Source organism: Sipha flava, unplaced genomic scaffold (assembly GCF_003268045.1).
Source record: "Sipha flava isolate LNK unplaced genomic scaffold, YSA_version1 35a_pilon_pilon, whole genome shotgun sequence".
NCBI lineage: Eukaryota > Metazoa > Arthropoda > Insecta > Hemiptera > Aphididae > Sipha > Sipha flava.
Window position 1 is genome coordinate 173,487 of NW_020273058.1, and position 23,070 is coordinate 196,556.

A 23,070-nucleotide genomic window follows, 5' to 3' on the forward strand; every position below is an offset into this window, starting at 1 on the left:
CTGTTAGTCCGCGTACCGTTTTCGTCCGGCCAGTGGTTACATACAGTTCTTTGCTTCTCGGCCCGCGAAACCTTGAACGTTTGAAAACCGGCCCCGTACAGCGATTTAATATCACCCGTCGTCGATTTATACTATCCCATCACTGCCGTGAACGTGCACGCACGTTTTGTTATTCGGCGAACCATTTCGGCCGAACATTTTCGTCGTGTTAAAACTGAAACTAAATTTTTTCGCTTGACCAATGATCGACATGTGCATCGAAAAGCTGCGAGTTATCTACGATTCGTATATTCGATTTGCACTAAATTGTCGTCGTCGCCGATACCGCCTCGGACCACATACTATTTCCCAGTATCCGAACTATTGTTTCATGTGTTCGACGGGATTACACTAGAAATCGTATTTCCTCTCCACCCACAGTTTTCCATACGTACAGCATCGGCTTGTTTGTGTTTATTATATGGTTATTAGGATTATTATTGCGAACGTACACGCGCTCGTGTTTTATCCGGAAAACCATTTCAGCCGATGAAATATTGCCGTCACTATTTCCGCTTACATAATCTATATGAGTGTGGAAGTGAACGTAACATTTGTAGCTGCAACGCCAAAACGCCAAACAAACGGACATTGAACGTTTTCGCAATGCGAACCTTTAGAATTATTAAACCGTTATGGAATATCGAACTGGTCGATCGACCTGCAAGTCAAACTTGAAAACTGAACGACAGAACCACACAGTACTCTGCACAAATGAATGGACGGTAAAACGACCGAAGGGGCAGTATAAATGTAGATATTTATATGAATTAAACATTAAAACGATATGAAAACGAACTATGTGCATTTGTCCCAACCGTAGTTCAAAGGGTGCAAATGTAGTCGATTCGACGGAAAATTGATAAACATTCAAAAAATGATAAAGAAAATACTTCTTCGATAAATGTTATGACAATTTACGCATTGCGTAAACTTATTTATTTATTTCTTTTCATGGCCAATAAAGAACGTAAGAAAACAAATTTTAAAACCCAAAGCCGACACATTTATACATGATATGGAAAAATACAATTTTATAAAACGTAATAATATTCAACGCAGCAATTACGTATTGCCCATAAAATATAATAACATTTTGTTATTAGCTGATGGTACCGCCATATCCACCAAACGTAATTATAAATGCTATCTCGAATATAAATATTTACATTACACCAATAAATAAATACTTATCGTATATTATGTAGACATAACCCATACATGATACATAAATATAAAATAATAAAAGTATTGCTTATGATACATTGCAGATGTAATTATAACGATTATGTTAGTAATTATATAAAATATGAAAAAAAAAAATTATATATATATATAATTAAAACATAGATATAATTTAAAAGTATTATAATTTTTTGAATGAAAAAAAAATGATATTATATTAAAATATCGTGGAAATATTTGTTATACTAATAATAATATAATAAAAATCGATACCGATTTTTTTTTTTTTTTTTACTTAACAAAACACTCTACGTAACGAATTATTTGAACGGAACCATGGAGTTTTCATCGAAAACCGTTCGCGTCGAACGATTTAATTTGATACTATTATTGTTCCATAATGTCGTACAATATAATATTCGTATCCCGGAGCTTTCTGCCAAAACCGCGGTAAAATTAATTTTCATAAATAACGAGCTGCTTCCGACACTATCCGTCGTGGGATCGTGTTATGTACGAACACGCGCTCTTGCTGTTAAAACTATTTGTTACGATACACATCACACAACAATTTTCGCGTGCACAGCGGTACAATGGTGTTTTTGAGCGGGGCAGAAAGAATAAATAAAAGACCAACGCGCAGGTCCGACGGTGAGCAACAGTGACGATAACAATAACTATTATAAATAACAATAATGATATCGGAATCACGACCCCGAACGCAAGCACGTATAGTTATAATAATAATATATGTCTTGCGACATCACAGATTCTACGTGAAACGTATAAAAATTGAGAATACAATTTATGCAGCACCCCCGACAAGCAACAAAGCTCGTGCCGGGGGAACAGTCCTCAAGGATTTCAATCGGAACAATAATATAATACAATACGTTTGGCGTTGATAAAAAAAAAAAAAACAAAAATTGTACGTACACTCCATGTACGATTAGCAGTCACATGTTTCGAACGTCCGAGCGCGTTACGGTTTTATCGTTTTCAAGCGGGTTTTCCGCGCGCGAGTAAACGGATTCCGACCACGGCCGCGCGTCTCCAAAAGTGCTCGGTCCCGCCACCTCGTGCCCGTCGCGGTCGCGAAAACGAGGGCTAAAAGCGCACGGGGTGGGTAGGTGCACCGGTGGAGCGTATCGCGTTCGTCCGCGCACGGCATCAGTCGTTCGCGGGCCGCACGCACTTCACGAGCTTGGTAAGTACCGCGGTTGTACGCCGCGTTTTGTTACGTAGTTACCTAAGCGTCCGCGCGAAATCCGTTTGTTTTTCGTTCTTTTTAATGACCGAACACGCTTGTAGTCAAATTAATTATTCTCTTTCGGTTCGCCGCGGCGACCGTGCGCGATCATTGAAATACACGTGAACGACACGATTACCACTCCCCCTGCGCCTACTTCGATCTACTCCTCGGCCGCGAAGAAATCCTCGACGCGTGTACGCTGCCCGTCATCAACCCTTATTGTTGCGGATAACGTTCCGGAAAGCGCTCCGGACGGGATCGCAACAGACTTTCGGCCGACACGCGTTTCGACGTGTTATAATTGTCTTAATGTTTACATATACGTAGACATTATATTATTATTATTTTTTTTTCCGTACACTTTTCACGAATTTTTCAAACGTAATTACAAAAAAAAAAAAAAAAAATGATCGTACAACACACCGTAACACGACGATTCCTCTTGTCAATAATATTTAACGATATTAAAGGGTGAGCAATGAAGACGTGTAAAAAGTATTAACGATAACCGTTCGCAAACGGGGTAGGCCCGGGCCTAACAGGACTACTCCCTGGGCACGCCACTGCGTTAGATGCACTCGCACCGTGAGGGGGTTGCGATGTAATCAGCAACCGTTGGGGCCGTGTTCGTGTACAACACGTACCGCGTAATAAAATCTTGTACGCGTCACTGCACCGTGTCCGTAAGTGCGTCGCAACTACTTCACTACCGGAGCCGTTCCGACTAAAGACTGTCACGGTACTGTCACGTCACTGCTGTGTGTAAATATACCTTAAGCCCTGTGTCTCTGGTGTTCGCAGTAAATAGACCTTAAGCCCTGTGTCTCTGGTGTTTGCAGTACGTTTGTACGGCGTGCGAAAGCGCACTGTTTGTGGGTTTAAAATCGATTTAGTTATTACGATTATTTTCCCGGATAAACAAGGTCGGAAAAGAATATCACATTTTTTCCATTTTTTTCCCCTAGCGTTTTATTATAAAAACACACTCCGTGCGCGGTTCAAATAGTATTAAGTTTTTTAACGAAAAACAGCCCGGAACTCATTGTGATCTCTGGCGATTATTGTTCGGGTTATAATTAAACGTATTATGCAACGGTTACATTGAATCCCTTTTATTTTTGACGTTACAAATAATATCGACATAAGTCGATATTTCATTCTCGTCCGACGGACAGTTCGAATCCGAGTGCTATAAACAAAAACTCCATGGTAAATATTGTTTTACAGAAATGTACGTAAACAATTTATAATTAAAACAATAATAACGAGTATTTTTAATTTCCTTTTTTTTTTTATTGCTATTCGGACTTGTTTGGCTATAACGCTTAAGTATTTGAACGAGAATTTTTTTTTTTAAATAATTATTCTGGTTTTCAAACGTACAATACTCGCGTACGCTCGTATATTAGATTCTCGGTAAAACGAGAAATGTATTTGTTTATTTTATTTTATCCGAAAACTTATTTCATTAAAATAATATTTATATACACACATAATGTAAGTACTTAGTATTTAAATAATCCAAATTAAGTTCATATGCTTATACTACACTTCATAATGCTCTGAATTAAATACATAAACTGTGGAGCGTGCGTTTTGTTGCGTAAAGAATAATAAAAAAAAAAGTAAACGAAAAAAAAATGAAATGTTTTTATTAAACCGAGTGAAAAAATGGGTACAGAATGAGAGAGATGAAGAAATTCAGTAAGAGATACATAGAGAATGTGTGAAATAAAGGCAGAAATATGCCGAAAAAGGCGGTGAAAAAACGGAAATAAGAAAACGATGGATTATTATATAAAACTTTTTGCAATAGGTATAATCGTGAAGGAATAAACGGTCGACTACAGCCGTCAAAATAAGCCAAAGTTTTAAAGTGATTTTTATTAATCAAAACAAATCTAAAAGAATTTTTGAACCCTACATACCAATGTATGAGTGTAATGTGTTCGTGGTAGACGCTACTATAGTGAGTTTTAAACGTTCACCCGCAACTACGTGCAGTAGTTACCTCCAAACGTGCGTGATGTTCGGACATAATAATATATACATGCTTTTTGTTTAATTATTGAGCACAAGACAAATGAAACTCGGTGAGCGTGGTAAACTATACCTACACAGTTGATAATAATATACTTTATCGTCTGACCGCGGTGGAGTTGTACATTTTCGTTTATGCATCGTTCGTATTCTATTTTTTAATTTTTTTTTTTTTTTTTATGCGCAAACCACAACGGATTACCACGAACGGGTACAGTCTCGTCAGAAAATCATCCGCAGTTCTGTGTTTACACACTACTCTACAGCGTGTATTATTATTATCACTGTGAAATCGTTCTGTGTGGTTTTCGAATTATTATTTATTTAGTTTTTAATTCAACCCGAAAACGATAAAATTTCGACAAAATTTATTCAATACCTCGGTCTCTTATTTGTGTAAATATACTGTGAAACGGTGCGCCGGGGTTACCGACAGCATTTTTATAAATGTTTAAATATTTATACAAATAAAATGTACACGAAATAAATATCATGTTATTTCTTTGATATTAAATAAAATTAATACAATTAATTTAATAAAATTATTCCGGGCCGCGAGGCTGGCTTGAATAAGCGGCCGCGGCGAGCGGTATCGGACCTGAGCAGGTGCGATAGAGAATTGGACACAGTGGCGTACATTCAATCTTGCTCTGAGGGGGGGGGTTAACAAAAATAATCGTTATCTTTTGTTTTCGTTGCACAGATAAATAAATAACTGCTATAAATAGAAATTATTTTATACAACTTTTTTAACAATTTACAGTTTACTTTTAAATTACAGTAAATTAATAGCTATTGGAATATAAAAACAGCATAGTTAACAAAACTTTTCAAACACCTATCAATATAATTATTTAATTATCATAATAGTTGTATAGTTGTATATTTTAAGTTCAAAGCGTAATAATGAAACTACGAATATATTACACGTCATCAATAATAAAACAATTATTATTTTTTTTTTTTTTGGCCCTGGGTGGGGGGTTTGAACACGGAAACCACCCCCGTATGTACGCCACTGATTGGACATACGGTCGACAGCAGACTTAAGCAAGCGAGCGTATCGACGACCGTGATTACTTTACCAGCGGATACTTGTGTAAGCGCGCCGGAAAGGTTTATGTGGATAGTGGCCCTGAAAAGGACCGTTTCTAGTGTCGACGAATAGGTCCACGAATCGCGGAGCCCCGCGTGTAAATGCCGCTGGAGCCGAGGATTCGCGGTCGTCTTATTCGTCGTTGTTTTTCCCGGCCTTGGTAGCCGCAGCCGCCGTGCAATCGTCATAATTGCCGTCGGATGTTTCTATTTTTCTTATATTTTGGATTTTGATCGTTGTGAACGGAATAATGGAGTGTCGATGCTCCGAAAAGTGACCGGTATACACGACCAATCAGATATCGACGCTCCATTCCCATTGGTTGAATTTTTATCGATCCAGTCAACGATGTAAAACGACACTATTCCTCCGCTGTACTAGTTGCCTTCATGTCGTTTTACATCGTCACAATAATGTTCTTGGTGGTCCTGAAAAGGGCTGTTGTCGTCTGAGCGTGGGCTCCGTTACAACTGCTATAAACAAAAAATCTAAAAAAAACATTCAATACTCTTCGGAAGGAAAATAGTCTTACGAAATACAGATAACATTGTGCACTTTCGGGATATTTCACAGTGTATGCACCCGTTCGTAACAACGTATTCTTTATTTACGTAATTATATTATTAATTTGCTTGCATTATAATATTTGAACCTTATTAAAATCTATAGCCGTATGCTTATCACAATAGGTTTTTAGTACTACTTAAACTCAAAACAATAATAAATTATAAAAAAAAAAAATATACCATATACCTATAAAAATCTATACTTGTAATTCGGAAGCACTTTAAAGTTGATCGAAAAAACTCATTTTAATTTATATACGTTGCACATGGTACCATTTATAGCGTTGTTTGTCTATTATGCGTTTGTTGCATCGGGTATGCAAGAAACGAATACGATAAAGCAAGATTACATCTATCAAATTAAACGAAAACCACTATTTAAGCATTGATTTTGTTTAAATATTGAAAATAAGTAAGTAATTACTTATAATCAATAATAATTTTGCTAAACAGTTCTTTGGGAAAACGGGACCTATACATTGGATATTTAATTTTAATGAAAGCTAATAATAACCCAAATGATTTAATATTAAACCAAAAAATATATAATCAATTTTTCCTTTGATACAATACCAGTCGTCCAACAACGGTACAATAATTATTGTTACTATTCGCTGAGTACAGAATATTTAATATTTACATGAATATATGGACGAATATTTATGAAACACCATACATATTTAAATAATTTCACATTTATTATAATGATACCTGAGGCAAAATCAATTTTCATGCGAACGGATTAAACAGTATTGTATAGCTTCTAGGCCATATTTATGTTCAATTTTGATAGCACGTGTTTTCGCCTTTTTAATAATGATCTGCTCCTCTTCGAAACCGATTGTTATGCTTTATAAATACATAAAATGTATTGTTTGCAATACATTATTATACATTATTCGACGAACATTATCGATCTGCCGGAGGCTTGATAAAACATTTTTATTTTTTACTTTAAATAATATACGAGTACAATAAATATATTTTATATAATATATGCAAGGTGTTCAAGTGGAAATTATTCATAAAATTTATATTTTCAAACCACTTTGATTTGAATTTATGCGATGAAAATATAAAATACTTTGCATCTAAGCCTATGGTCATCAGTACAACAATAACTTTTGTCAAAATATACAAGTGCGTTTTTTTAAAAAAAAAATCGCAAACATTTATTGTAATTAACAAACTGTTCATTTTTCGAGATTAGAGTAGAACTATTTTGTGGCACTTATGTACAATAACGTAGCTATGATAGTAATAATTATGTAACGCGTAAAAGTACTAGTAGCGGTAAAAGCGTAGACGAAATTAAAATATGCAGTCCTATTGCATTAAGCTTTCCGTTAGTTTTTCTCGTTAAATAAAAATGTCACGTTTAGCAGTGTACTACAAGTTTTGATTGTCTGCGATAGAAGTTTTTATATCGAAAAGTATGATTACACATGGTTCTGTAACAATTAAACCATATTATACTCACGTGAAATGTGCAAACGTTAGGTATTGCTTACGAACGATGATTTCCAAATGTAGATTCTTTCGTTTAATTACAAAAATGAGGGTTGACTGTAATAAATTATACCTATACATGCACTCCGTACCGTTATATTATATCCGGTCCCAAAGGAATATTTTATCAGCTTTTCTACTTTATTACATTTTTTTTTTTTTTATTATTATGTTTATTTAGTACATGCGTGAAGTTGCCTTCCCTACTTTATCCTAGTGACTTCAAACCTTCGCCAAAAGTTTAGAACTATTTGGAACTAGGTTTCCAACATTTGGAATTTCACCCTTTTCCCGGAAAAATGTTCTTCTTTGAGGGTAAACTTAATATTAATTTATTATCAACTCGTCATGAAAATGTTGATGTATCTCTAGGTACTTAAATAATTTAGTGGCAAAATAAATTGTTTGGCGTTTATTTTAATAAATAAAAATAAAAATAAAAAATTACAATTTAACATACGTGTGAGCGAATTTTAATATTTGACGAATTTGTTTTTATTTTTCTCGTCAAGTCATTAAGCGTTTTCCCATCCAAAAGTTCTTTTGATATATTGGCTATATAATGACCGTTATTATATCCAATGCCACCAATCGAAACAAAATTAAAAAATGAGATATATTTAGTTTACAAATAAGAACATATAATATCAACAATTTTTATTATTTTATGTTTTAATATAATAGCAATCAATACATTCTCAAATTGTATATAATTATTACTCCTTTTTAAACGATACGCATTATAGACCTTTGGTTATTTATACGTTATATTAATTGCAATTAGTATTATATATTATATTAAAGTGATAATGCTTCAAAACTCTATCTATCTTAAGTATATTATTGTCATTGTTATAATAATTTTGATTACCTGTTTTATGGAAATTCACTTCCTCTAGGTATAAATTTAGTGAAAACGAAGAAAACTCTGTTTATGCATCTGTTTCGATGAATAAGTAAGATTTTAATTCTTTTGAAGTTTCCATAATACCCGTATATACTCTGAGCAATTTTAATTGATACAATTTATATATTTGTTTAATCCCTCTTCTATTGGTTTGAATCCATTAGGAATATTCATTATAATCGTTGCGTTTTGAAATTTATTATTCATTGTACAGTTCGATCAAATCTTGTTTTATACGCTGAAGGTTCATTAATTAAATATTATTAAATTCAATTTTTTTAATTTTTTTCATGTTCTTAATAGTGCTTATATGATGTAAATATTTACATAGGAAAACTTGAACAGCCACAATAAATTAATTTCCTAGTTTTAAAATGTAAATTTTGGGTATTCCGAGGTCCCCCTCAAACGGGCATATTAATAAATAAAGGGCTTATATTTTCCAGATTTTAAATATTAAAGTGATAGTAAAAAAAAAATTGTTGGCTCACCATTATTGGTCATTCCATTTTAAAATGTTCTGCGGTAATATATAAAAAAATTAGGTGTTAGAAATGCAAATCAAATTTTTTTAGTTAATCGAAAAACAGATTTATAAGAACAACATTTTAAATGTATACTAATGAATACAGTTTTGAAACTTCAACTATGCAATTTTTAGATTTATTTTCTTTTATATGGTTAGTTTTACTTTTTTAAAGCATCAACTAATTTCAAAACTCATAATTATAATTTATTATTATTATTTGTTTTTGATGTCTGTAGCCTGTATTAACTATAGGCAATTCGGAAAACTAGGTTCCAATCAGTTTCAAATAAGTTCCAAAATATTGATGAATGTTTTAAGTCTATATATTGCGTTTTTCTCGTCGATGGTAAAATGATTTTTTGCAATAATCGCAGCGGCAAAAGACACGTGAAAATAACGTTTGAAATGTTTGTAACGTACTAGAAGCACCGGGAAGATTGTACTGGAATTTTTTTCGAATGCGAGGCGGGAGAAAGAGATAAATGTAATAATGAAACAGAATGCGTGTATAATATTAATATACCACGGTTCTTTGAAAACGAATTCGTACGAGAGGCATTGTTATGGGTTCGCTAGCGGAGGAAAAATCGCAAGAGAATAAAATAGTTTCGTCAACGTGAAACCTGACAAATGTCGAGCAAACGTTTGATTTTTATGATGCGTTATCAAGAACTGCATTTGAGTTACCCTAAAAACCGAATTAGAATAGTACAACTTTATACGGTCCGTGTGATCTCGGTGGATTGCCGTTCCGTTCCCTTGGAATGTTTTGGACAGAATCAATAGTTTGCGCGTATTCGTCCGTTGAACTTGCGAATGACACGACCTGCAGTTTTGGGTTCGCGATGTTCACCGTAGTGCGTCGGTTTAAAAAGTACATAAATGAATTTCAATCGTTTATACGTCGACTGTTTTCCCGACGCAGAAATAACATTCGAAACATACACACGACAAATAGAAGGTTATCGACGATCGGCGCGTCACTACAACACAACTTTGCGAACAGTAGTCCACCGGGCTTCGTATCTGGACGTGTATTGCCCGGGGTGTATTAAATTAAACAATAATATATTTGATCTATTTTTTTATATAAATATACTTATATATATATATTGTGATCATGAACGTTGTTACAGGAATAAATATTAGACTTCACTGGAAGGTAAAAAATATTTATCGCGGATACTTATACGGGTCTTCCTCGGTCGGTTTCCTCTTTTAGGGGGATGGACCGTGAGTAGTACGTGCTTTTGGAGTTATTGCACTAGAGTGATCTGGTCGGGGTGAAAATGTGTGTAATCGAATGAAAACAAGGCGATTCCGAAGTTGTATTTTCTCAAAGTCAGTTGAGATTTAGATTGGCTAGGTGAACTATTTCATTGGTACGTGAAAGTGCGCGTTCGCCGCCGATATAGTTCCACGTGCAAAGTTTCAAAGGCAAGGAACGACTCGAACGTGGTATATACATAACGGGCAATAGATAAAAGTCACGTTCTCGTTCGTGATCGTCAATTACATCCTTATGAAATATACGACTCTCGATGGAATTTTCAACTGTTTACATTTATTATTTGTTTAATTTTTTTCAAATTATAAATTTCAAATAAAATCTTCATCGAATAATGACGTACTTGAAATCAACATATTTTCATCACTAAACACTACTATTATGCTTCTAACGGTTTCCGTTTCAAAGTATTTAAGAAAAAAAAAAATTTGGAACAACTGGTACGTTATTCCTATTTCCACAAAAACCTATCGTTTCATCTCGATGAACCATCAGGTATGTATATTCATTAATCAAACATGGTTTTAAATCATTTTAAATACTTATTTATTGATTTATTTATTCCTTTTTTATTTTTTATTTTTTGTACACAATACATGTATACATTGTAATTGATTGTTATTATTATTGTATAAATCTGTTCCCGATTGATTTTTAAGCATACCATTGTTCTAATTCTACTACGAATACGCATTATTGCATTTCGTGTTATCTGGTGCGAATAAAATCTTGTCTAACGTACCGCGTAAACAAGAATAATACAGGGATTTATTAATATTAATAAAAAAATCAATAATGAAAAAAAAAAAAGTTTCGAGTGTTACGCATAATATTATGTTAATACATAAGCTATATAAACGTGTACGCTTGCTATATTTCTATTTTTTCCGTTTTTTCCCCTCTCTTTCGTTATACCAGTCGTACCTATAACGATTCATGTAATATCAAACAGTATCGAGTTGATGAACGCGTTTATATACGTTTATAAGTGCATCGATTTGCATACGTTGAACCACAATTAAAATAGCAGTCTATATCGTACAACAGTCTGTGTCGACAGCGTAACTAGTATAGTAAAACCCGTAAAGGTTATGTATAGTTAACGTTCATCAAAATATTCAAATAATGATTAGTTTTGAAGTGCTCTGCAATCATTTCGGTTGGCTTATTCGGTGTTTAGATATTTATACGGAATCTGCTCATTTGCTAATGAATTTTAATCCTGATTTTTAAAGAAAGCTGACGCAACATCTTATTATTGATTACACTGAATCAGTATCTAGTTGTGGTGGTTTCACAATTATACCTTTTATCCTTCATAAATCGATTTAAAATTTTTTTTTAGAACATTGTTAATGGGACATTATGATTATGTCCATGTTGAAATACATAGTTTCCAACGATTTGTAAAACTTATTTTGTTCTCTTGTCTTTTAGTGCTATTTTACTCGTAAGACCAATGAAACATGAAGCTTTTTGTACCGTCTCAGCAATGTTTCCAAATCCTTCTTCATAAAGCAATGGATTCGAACTTGATTATTTTCTATACCACGAGAGAGCATTATAGTATAAAGTGATCATTTATTGATTTCGGTAGATTAAAATACGAGATCACTGTCCAGTTGTTTTCTTGTAAATTTATTTAATTAATATAGGAAATTTGCACGGTTTAACTTTTTTTTCCGTTGTAGGACGAGTGATTAAAATATTTTTTCGTGTATTTTCAAAATTATTGTTTTCTTTATTTTCGTAAAATTATCAATATGAATATTATTGTACTTAGGTACTTTTTTTATGTAGGAATGTTAATTTTATTTGATCGAAAACTTCTTAACAAAAAGAATTTGATTAAAATATCAATATATATTATATTATTTTTAACGATTGCCCGTAAAAAAATCAAAATACCATCGCTTTTCGTTTGCTATCGAATAAGGACGGTGACTGGAAGTGCTGCTAAGAACGGATCGATTTGGTAATATTTGGTTATACCTCTTAATTTAGGTCGTTTTTCATATATGTTCATATGGAATTGCGAAAATCATGCTAAGAGGACGAAAAATATATAACCAGTTACGTAATAGTACTACTAACACCTTAAATAATTAATCGTATATTACACATTATTTTCATTCTTCGATCGACTGTCAAGTTAACTGAAATAAATGTTCGTTGTTCAGCAATTTTAAGTTTAAAACTTAAGCAATTTCAAACATAAAATGTATTAATGTCTATATCAGTAAATAGGGTGTTGAATAAATTATTAATATTCAAAACTTTTTATGAATTTAATAAAAATGCAACTTTCTAAAAGTACAAATAAAGTGTAATAAAATCCAGATATTTTAGAAAAGTATCAATTACCTAGTAAATATTTATGTTTTTGTTTGTTAACATAATTAAAATTAATTCTATAACTCACCATAGAGAGTACTTAATCAGTATAATAAAATACGATTTCTCGACTTACGTTCGTGGATTTATATAATTCTATAACAATCTGTTAAATATAATTGTCCGTTAAATACCCGTATCCGTGTCAGTTAATATATGTCTATGTATTTAATTGATAATATCTAATATGTAAATGTAATATAGCAAAACAAAGTTTATAAAACGTTTGTTTATTCCCCCTCCTCCGCCGCTTCGCCGTTCGGTTATAAAACCCACCTTGGGACTAGCGCAAAGCGAATCTTACAAGCGGCGTCCACTGTATAAATAATAATACGAACACAAGTAATCCCGTAAGCTCCACACGTTCAATTGAAAAAAAAAAAAAAAAACAATCTATATCCGTACCGCGTTTCGCTATCTGGCGAGAGTAACATTTCCGAATACGAGATAAATATTACAATAGGTATTTCTATGTTAAACCTTCCGATCGTAGAGCTGTCTCGGTACCTTTGTGCGACGGCGGAAGGATGCGTTAACATGGCGGAGTCACCGCACATACAAATGTTTATTGTAATAACGGGATAAATTAGTTTCCGGTCGACGGCATGAAGGGATGAAAAACAATAGACGTGACAAACTTGGATAACCGGAACGTAACACGTAGTGACGGCTCGTCTTTCCCCTGGTCTTACGTACGCACAATCGTCGTGAGTTATTTTTCTCGAGACGTTTTTCGCAGTTTGTTTTCAACCGACATTTTAAATTTCCGTTTTGATTTTCCTGTTTGACATTCACCTGCGTACTTTTGCGGGATCGCTTTGCGTAACAGTGACTAGAAATTGCAAAGCAATTGCAAATCGAAAAGCATCGCCATACCGTTCTGCTGGATAATGAACCGCCGTATTAAATAGGAAAAGATCGTTAGTACGAAAAACCGTTAACGTCGGTTTTTTCATCAATGTCGTGCAGCGGACTCCCGCTCGGAATATCATCTATTGACACACCGCTGATCAGGGGCGTATTGTAGGGGGAGGAGGGTGAAGAGGCGATCGCTCCCCCCTGAATCCGTATTTAAGGAATTGATTATATGAGTTTGTGATGTACACATTAGACATTTTTTCAATGTGGATTATTCTATAACGAAATCAAATTACGCGTGGCTGTGAATATTGAATTGGGATTTTTGTTGGGTCCCTGCTTGGTAAAAAATCAAATAAAACACAAGCGTATCTTTCAAAACAGAGACAGGTGTTAAAAAAAAACTACACAAAAGTTGATTCTAAGTAGATCCGGCATTAGATTGAAAAAAAAAAAACACAAATATTAAGGATTCACCTGATTTAAATACTATCAAAAATTTGACTTGTAAATTTTGAGCCTAAATTAAAGAAAAAATTTGAGCCCCCCCCCCCTAGAAGTTAGTCTAAATACACCATTGATGCTGATATGTATAATCAATTAAAATTGAATTGATTTTTGATGTAAAATAATTTAAATCGGTTCACCTATTTTAATGGATATATTTTCGTATTGGTTAATAAACGTAATAATTCGGTAATAATTTCGGTTATTGTAATAAAACAAGCTAGCAGAGGAGAAAAGGAACGTATGGCATATGAATCGGATACCTTGTGCGAGTGCAATTGGTAATCATTGATCGCCAACAGTGAATTTAGGTATATGAATGGCATTTAGGCGGAATTTGATGTGTGGGAATCAAATAAATAATTGAAACAATTCATTTTCTTGCTTATTTAAAATGATATTTTTTTCATGTTACTATTTTCATGTGTGTTCTGTGGATACGCGCACATTATTTCAGTGACACACCAATTTAAATATCATTAATTATTTTTCTTCACTTTTCAAAAAAAAAAAAAAAATAAAAAAACTATAAATTTTAAACGATTTTATACAACTTTCAACATATTATGTTTTGTAATCTTTACTTCTCACTTGTCAATCTCGTAAAAGAAAAAAATTGGTTACCTAACCACGAGGCCGATACGTAAAATATACGTGGTTTTCGGATGCCTTATACGACGACTATTTTAACCAACCTATTCATTATGGTTTCGGGCTTAATTAATTTCGTTCACATTGTTTAAATATAATTCGTGTTTAACCTGGCAGTTTAAAACATTGACGAGTATTATTTATTTTACCAGTATTTCATTAAAATTAGAAATTCTTATAAAATAATTAATAGGTTATTGTAAATGTATTGAATAATGCAGCCCAAAAATTAAGCCTAAAACAGAGGACAAGTGGAAGTAGGAGATAACTCCACAAACAATGGACAGTGGATTTTGATGTAGTTCAAAACAATAAAGCATAAATGTTACTTGTCTAACAAAACAGTTGTAAATCATAGTATTAATATTGAAACACATTTTGAAACGATTCATAATAATATATTTTCTCTATCAGCTGTAGAAAATTGTGATTGATTTTTCAAAATATAAAAAAATTTAGATGTGAATCGGACGGATTTAAAGTGGCGTACAAACAAAACGATTTATCAGCCACCATATTTTATGTGTTGCATCGCATTAGGCAAAATGGTAATTCAATTTTTAACGGAGGAATCTTAAAAAAAAATATTTGATATTCATTTTAAATTTTTACTGATTTTCGTGATTGTTGATATATATAGAATATATATTTCTGAAGAAATGTTGTTATTTTAGAGTTTAAAATTATGTTTTTATTTGACTGTTTTCGTGTTTAATTAATTATTGTTTAGGCAAAAAAAAAGCAAAACTTCTGACACACGAGGCAAATATAACTGAACATAAAATTTCAATTTGACGTGTGCTTATCAAAAGGTTCGTCGTTCCCGCGATAGGTGTGCTCTTCGGCTGCAGCCGGCTCCGCCGCTTGAAACCCGAATCCTCGTTTGAATATCGCGTCGCGTGAACGTTTCACTCTTGTAAATAGGTAATGTGCGCAGGTGTGTGATGGTTATATTGTTTGATCAGATTCCACTGCAGTTGGTACTCAATGAAATCAAATCCACATAGTCATACGTGTTTAAAAACCATATCGTGACGACATGAGGTCGGTGTGGTAGAACATCGTTTCTCAACCTTTTTAATGTCGCGACCCCCAAAATAGGTATAAAATATAGTCAATCATTTCGCGACCCCCCCCCCCCATCCATCTATATTAGGTAAAAATTTGATTTTAATTTACATTTTGTAAATCAGCGTTTTATTATTTTTGACCTACGCGACCCCCTGGTTGAGAAACGTTGTGGTAGAATTCACTTTGTTATTTATTACCGCCTCGCGTTGTTCATCAACTGTACCAGCGGTTTCCGACCATTTTTTACTCCACTTAATATTTAGCTGTAACGGGCCCCTCATTATGACTTAAAAATGTATTGTCACTTAGCTACTCTTCAAACATTACAATAATAAAACGTAATAACTTTTGTATTTTTATGCTTTCAAATAACACACACACAAAGAAATTAATTATTTTTATTTATTCGATGGATGGAAAATATTGGAACATAAAAATTTAATAATTTTAAATCCCGGTGCGATATTATGCCTACAATCGTAAATCAGGAGCTGCGTTCAGTTTATTCTCCACAAATTATCACATTCCTACGGTATCCTGAAATCTACATTCCGTACTCCGTTTTCATAAGACAATTCGATGGTTAGGTTAAGTTTTCATTTAACGTGTATTGCGTCTTTCCGAAATGAATCGTTTTAAAGAAAACGTTTTTCCGCCGTTACCTAAAATTTTTTTTCGCGTGCCCTCAATCGGGAACCGCGCTGTGTTGCAGGTACACTAATGTACTGACGTTGCACGGCGACTATAATCACACACCCGTCTGACGGATAAATATTGGGTCGATTAGTAAGGGCGACCTTGTTGTGTGGTTCGTATCGTTCGGCGTAGAAATCGCGTATTGTTGCCGTCGAATTGTGCGGCGTTAACCCGTCCCTTTCGCGCAGTGCAATTATTCAGATGCTCGCGTGAGATACCGCGTGACGATCGATTTCGAATAATGAAATGTTGTTGGAAGAATTTTTTCCCCAACATATGCGCTCGACTTAACGTAAATCACACGACAGTAATTGATTTTCGAAATACGGTTTACGCACCACGGTAGGAACGAGAAGAGTATTTCACTTCGTTTCAACGTACAGAAACGCGTATTTGTGTCAATCGCAATTACTATTCCGAAGACAATAAATACGATTTCACCATCCATCATCAACATTTCATTTGTATTTTTTTATTAACAATAATAACGAGAGAAAAAAACCGAGTGACATTACATTCAGCTTGTATTAAAAACGATTTGACGTGTTGCCTGCATCAGGCCAAGTGTTCATCAGACGAGAGAATCAATACGTTCGATAATTTATTAACTTTTATATTTCAACGAACGATATTTTCGACAGAAATAAAATTGTTCGTCGCCGATTGGTTCGACCATGACAACATGTCTTAGCTGTTTATTGTCCACGCGGTTCACACAGTTCGGTTTCAAAATTAAAGAATAACAGTTCGCCGGATATGCGAGAGCAGAGTTCATATTATGAAATTAAAGCTACACCATTTCGGGAGGTCAGAATATTAACATGTGTTGAACAGCTGAGTAAATTTTTTTCGATTAATTGTTTACGTTAAAATCTAGCTAACACGTGTTTATTTTAAATTTTTCAGATAAATAAAATCTGTAACATATAATATCGCAAGACGTAAATAACTCGTTTACTTACCATCCAGTTCGATGTCTAAAAATTTAACGTTTACTTGAAAAATTTGTTTGAATATAAATTACCAATTATAGTGCGTTACTTTATCATATTTATGTAAATACGTTTTCAAACAATAATATGCACTCTTGACATTTTTCCAACCATCAAGTTTAAATTGTTTCTTTTTTTTTTTTTTAATATGATACAACACCGTTGGCGATGCCTAATGAGTTTCAACCTTCAGATGAAAGCATTTTGACAAACCTAATATTATAATACTTACTGGAAACAGCCCAAATACGGTAAATTAACATTTCTGTGGTAATTATATTAACGCTGGTATAATTATCTGTCGAAATACACTGTAGCTCTGTAGCTTAAATGTTTTTGTGAAGTTATTTACTAAACCTTTTAGTGTTTTTACACTAATCCGGTTTTAATACATTTATATATACCTTATACTAGACGCTATTATTGTTAATTATTACGTTTTCTATTTGTGTAATACATATCACAACTGCACGAAATCTAATCCTAGCATCTTACATCCCTTTAATGTTTTTATCTTTCTCTTTATGACTTTTTGTGTTCACACAGCAATACCTTTTAAATCTCATAGTTCTTTCAACGTACTTCGCATTCCATATCTCGTACTTTTCATCAATTTCCTTATCCGAAGTCTTCAGACCCGTTGAATCCTCTCCACATGAACTATTATAACAATCTCTCCTTTACACGACCCCTTTTTACATATTATATTGAAGGTGATTTTTCGAGCAAATCTTCGAATCTTTTTCACATTTCACAATTCTAATGCCCCTGCTGGATTATTTAAAAGTATCGTCATTCACCGGAATCCACAACACGGATAGTGCTGCTTCTTTTGTATGTCCTTCTCCTTACAGTTCACTATCTCAGTCACAAATAACCTTATCCTCTGTACGAGCAATCTTTTTCTACCACTTCGGAATGGTAAGCAATCATTCAGCACCTTTTGATATCGTGATCGCTTCATCGTCATTCAATATGTAGTATTACGGACGTCGTTGTCGTAGTCATTTTTAACTCAATGTCTTATATCTAATCCAAAAGTGGCCAACACATCGATCACGACAGAGTTCGAATTGTTGTTCCTTTTAATTTTTTAAGAAAAACAATTAAATATTTGTTTATTTTTTGTAAAGTTTTATATTTTTATTCATCCCATGAATAAAAAAATTAGATTAATAACAATGAATTAAGACAACATGTAGTAATAATAATAGTAATAAATAATTATGAATAACGAAATTACGGTATACACTGAGATCGAGTAGCTATAGGTACTATATATAGCTACTCGATCTCAGTGTATGTATGTAATCTATTAGATATGCCGTATTAAATACCGTTGTATTTATCACGAACGTATAAACTGATAAAAATATATTAAAATACGTGTTATGTAAAATTATAAAATTAAAGTTATTAATAATAATATTTTAAATAGAAGAAATAAAGGAAGTGCCAAATGCAACAAGCATGTATATAAAATATGTTTTTGCTCGGTGATAACATAGAAAAACTTAGAAGCCGATCACAAGTCTTTAAAAGTTTGCCACCTCTGCTCTAGTCCGTAAAAATTATTTAGTCTTTTTAGTCGTTATCCTTTCGCTCACAGCTTTTACGTCAAAAATTCTCCTTCCATGCCCGCAAGACATAACTATATTACTTCTGATCTATTATTGTTCTTTTTGCATAAACATGAACGTATCTCCGATAAACATACGTGTATGATTCATTCATTCTAACATACGTACGTGTAGATATCTCAGTTGTTTAAGTTTTCTTTGTATCGTTCGTCGCTGCAATAAAACGTCTGCAACGACTTCTTAATCGTTATGAATTCGATCATTATTTTTCCAAATACTATTTTCATTTGTTATCAGTTATTACCGATTATTCTCTTCGATAATATTGCATTATGGCAAGGAGTTGTATACGCTATTTTTGTTAAGTATTTTTCATTATAAATCGCTCATTTTTCGTACTTCTGTAATTCGTATATATATGCAGTTGTTTCTAAAACACTGATTTACTCATATATATCTATAATTGCTATAAAAATGAATAAAAAACAATTTTAAAGTATGTATTTATATACGTTTTATTATATTTATAATATACCCATTGTATGGTATCAACAGTATGATAGGGTTTCTACTGTATAAGCACGCATTACATTTATATTATTATGCGAGTTCATATTCGTACCTATAAACATTTTATTCTACCATATTTACTACCGTTTAGTTTTGCCGTTATCGTTTTAATATTTCATACTACTATAATATTATAGGAATGCAATACATTTATGTAAATTTATTTACTTCGAAAATTGTTTCAGTTAAAAGTTGAAATTACGCGAATGAAAAATTACAACCGAAGTATACGCGTACTGGGGTTTGTACTTAATATTAGAGTTTGGTTGAGTAGAAACGAGATAATTTTTCTTACTCTGATCGAATCCGAACATAATTTTACACAAAAGTGACTTTTACCTTTAAAGCGATTGCAAAGCTGAGATTTATTTTTATAGACTGATCGCAATATTTCATTGAACACTAAAACGTTTTTTTTCCGCACCCATAATAAAAATTGCACTTTTTAATACTCGTAAAAACATATAGAAAAATATGTATGTCATAAAAACAGTTCATTCGAATGATGCATACTCGGTTACGAAGCGTACTAATACCATACATTATACGTATATTTTATGGCTATAGTGGAATTTCGATTTATTTTTTATTTTTATCAATTAGTATTGAGAGAAGAAAATGTTTTTAAGTCTATTGAGTATACCAACATTAAAAATGTAACAAGAAAACGATTGTTGTTTTACACTTATGAATATCAGTTGGATACGTTGAACTATAGAAATCTTATTATTTTAATACTTGAAATTTTTTGTAATCACAAAAGTTTCGAATCAATTTGCACATCCTTACGAATTGTTTAATATATTACACCCAACACAAGTTTTAATCATGTCTATGTATTTTTTTTTTTAATGTGTATTATGTAAACTTTACACAATAGAATATTAATCACACAACAGAACGAAATCGCATGCGTTCAATATACACATGCTACGAGGCAATCTCATTGGTTTCGATGCATAACGGCATACCTATTTTTTTAATACTTTTAGTGTAAGACGTGGCATTAAAAAAAAAAAAGTCACATTCTGAATTCAAACCGATTTCATTGTTATAATATCATTGTCGCGTATCCATCGCAGAATCGCCATCAACCCAATCGTACACATTTTCCTGCGGATAACACTTCATTATCTGTGTACTGTATACATGCATCGTTGAAATACTACCGAAAACTCCCGTACAGATTCATCTGGACTTCTAAGGAAACGTTCTTATTAGGAGCAATAAGAAAGTTTTTTTTCGAAAATCTAATTTTAAAGGGTCGAAACAGTTTTGACCTCTGGGCAGGACAAATACATTTTTTCACTTATTTGTTACCTAAAAAAATATTTTATTTTCTTTAATACGTGGGTTTTAATATTTACCGATCGAGGTATATGTAAATTAATATACTATAAATAAATAAACATCATTAGAGCATACGGCTTTTTGTCGACATTAACAGATTTTTTTTTCATCTGCTAGTAATGCAGGAAATAAAAAATTAAAAACAAAATAAAGATACCATAACTTGGCAGCAATGGTCGTGCTTCGATTTTTTTTTTTTTTTAGAGCACAATACATTTAATCGCTGTATTATAGTAGCTACTTCTATACTACAACGATATAGCGATTTCTTATCGTGTTGAAGAGCGCGTACACGGTGCGATCCTTTTATACCTGCTGGCCGACGCGGTTCACCTATACAATTATTTACCTCTGCACGATAAAATATTACTGGGCTCCGGTTAAACATTTAAATCCTTGTCACTCATTTGAACTCCAACGAGCGTTAAAAATCTTGAACATAATTTTATCATAATTATGAAAAGCAATTTTTTTTTTTTTTTTTTATAATTTATCGTTATTGATAAAAAATTGTAAAGAACTGTTCAATTCATACCGTAGTATTTAGTGATTGATCTTTCAGATTGCACTACACGTCATAAGAATATAATCGAACCACTATTATTTTTATTGTACCGTACATTGTATTTATCGCGCTCGTCGAGTAATAATACTATTATTCTTCGTCTATTTTTTTATCTAGAATCCGCACGTGATTCGTTTCTGTATTGTGATGAATAGTGAATAAATATGAGTAATTGGTTTTTGCATCGTAAATTTTCATTCGACCGTTTATAATACGTGTCGGTTAGTAATTCAAATAGATGTTGGTTGTCACTTCACGGGAATAAAGTTAAATTGAAACGTACAACGCCACGGTATACCGATATACCATATATATATATATATACTAGATGAATGTACGTGTAAACTTGTAATAGCGAATAAGACGTGTCAGTCGTATCTAACAAAAAGGTATATAATCACATAGATAATGCATACAACAATTTGTTATTATATTTATTTTTTGACCATGTGCAATCATTTTCAAATGCTTAAAAGTTTTATAAAATATTACTTTGTTACAAAATCATAGATAAAAGTAAAACAGTACTCCTCTTAAATTGATTATGAACGAAAAATAGTTTTTGAGGAAATTTTCGTTATTAAAAACTGATATTTATATTAATAATAACGAAAAAATAAAACTATTTTTATTCATACGTATATCGTTCTATGTAACGTATTGTGTTACGGTTTCAGACAAATTTACCGAACGCCCTTGCGCAATATTGTTCTGTTAACAAATAAAAACCACGTTATGATAAATATTTTACGAGACGTATCTACTTAGAATGGCGATACGAAATGGTTCGATTTTATTCGTCCCAAAGCAATTAAAAATAAACCAGACGGGCTCTATACGATATCTTTCCGTCTAAAACTTTCAGTCGATAACAATGGAAATGTGATGAGAAACGATAAATTCGTTCTGTATTCAATTGATCGTCACAAAAATGAATTTAAAAACAGCGACGTTTGTATTTGGGTCAGATTATCGTTGGGCCGGTTATGTTTTACACTAATTAGCCACATCGGCTTTGTACAATTATTCGAGGTGGTATGCGCATAATATGCGCAAGGTTTAACGACCTTCTGCTAGTCGTCTATTATTTCTCAACCGATTATTTCTTGCGAGTAACATTATTCTATGGCACGTCGTCTTGAACTGCGGTCGTCAAGGATACCGTAGTCATCATAATTCATGGGCAACGGCATCGTTTTCGTCCAGAGGATTCGTTTATATTACAATCGTTTTAGCTTTTCACCGCAGGACGCGGCACGGACAAAGATTAAATATGAAAAAATATATATAGTAGATAGTTAATGAGAACTCTTTCCTGCAAACGGTCACTTGCAAAGTATAATATTTGTCGATACTGTATACAGTTCATCCTGTCTGGTAGACATTTCATTCCGTCGCGTACACACTTGATGATATCGGATAAAA

The 23,070-nt window shown here is 32.9% G+C and overlaps 1 protein-coding gene across 3 annotated transcripts in view; it reads left to right on the forward strand.

Annotated features, from left to right (window-relative positions):
* The window catches only part of LOC112687628, a 196,635-nt gene that overhangs the window by 48,704 nt on the left and 124,861 nt on the right, over nucleotides 1-23,070 (forward strand). For 2 of the 3 annotated variants that reach the window (XM_025560446.1, XM_025560450.1), the window contains exon 1: nucleotides 2,390-2,431. The exons of the other annotated variant lie outside the window; for it this stretch is intronic. The gene's annotated coding sequence lies outside the window, so the exon portion shown is untranslated. Of the gene's footprint in view, nucleotides 1-2,389; nucleotides 2,432-23,070 lie in introns of those variants that run through there. 3 annotated transcript variants of the gene reach the window in all.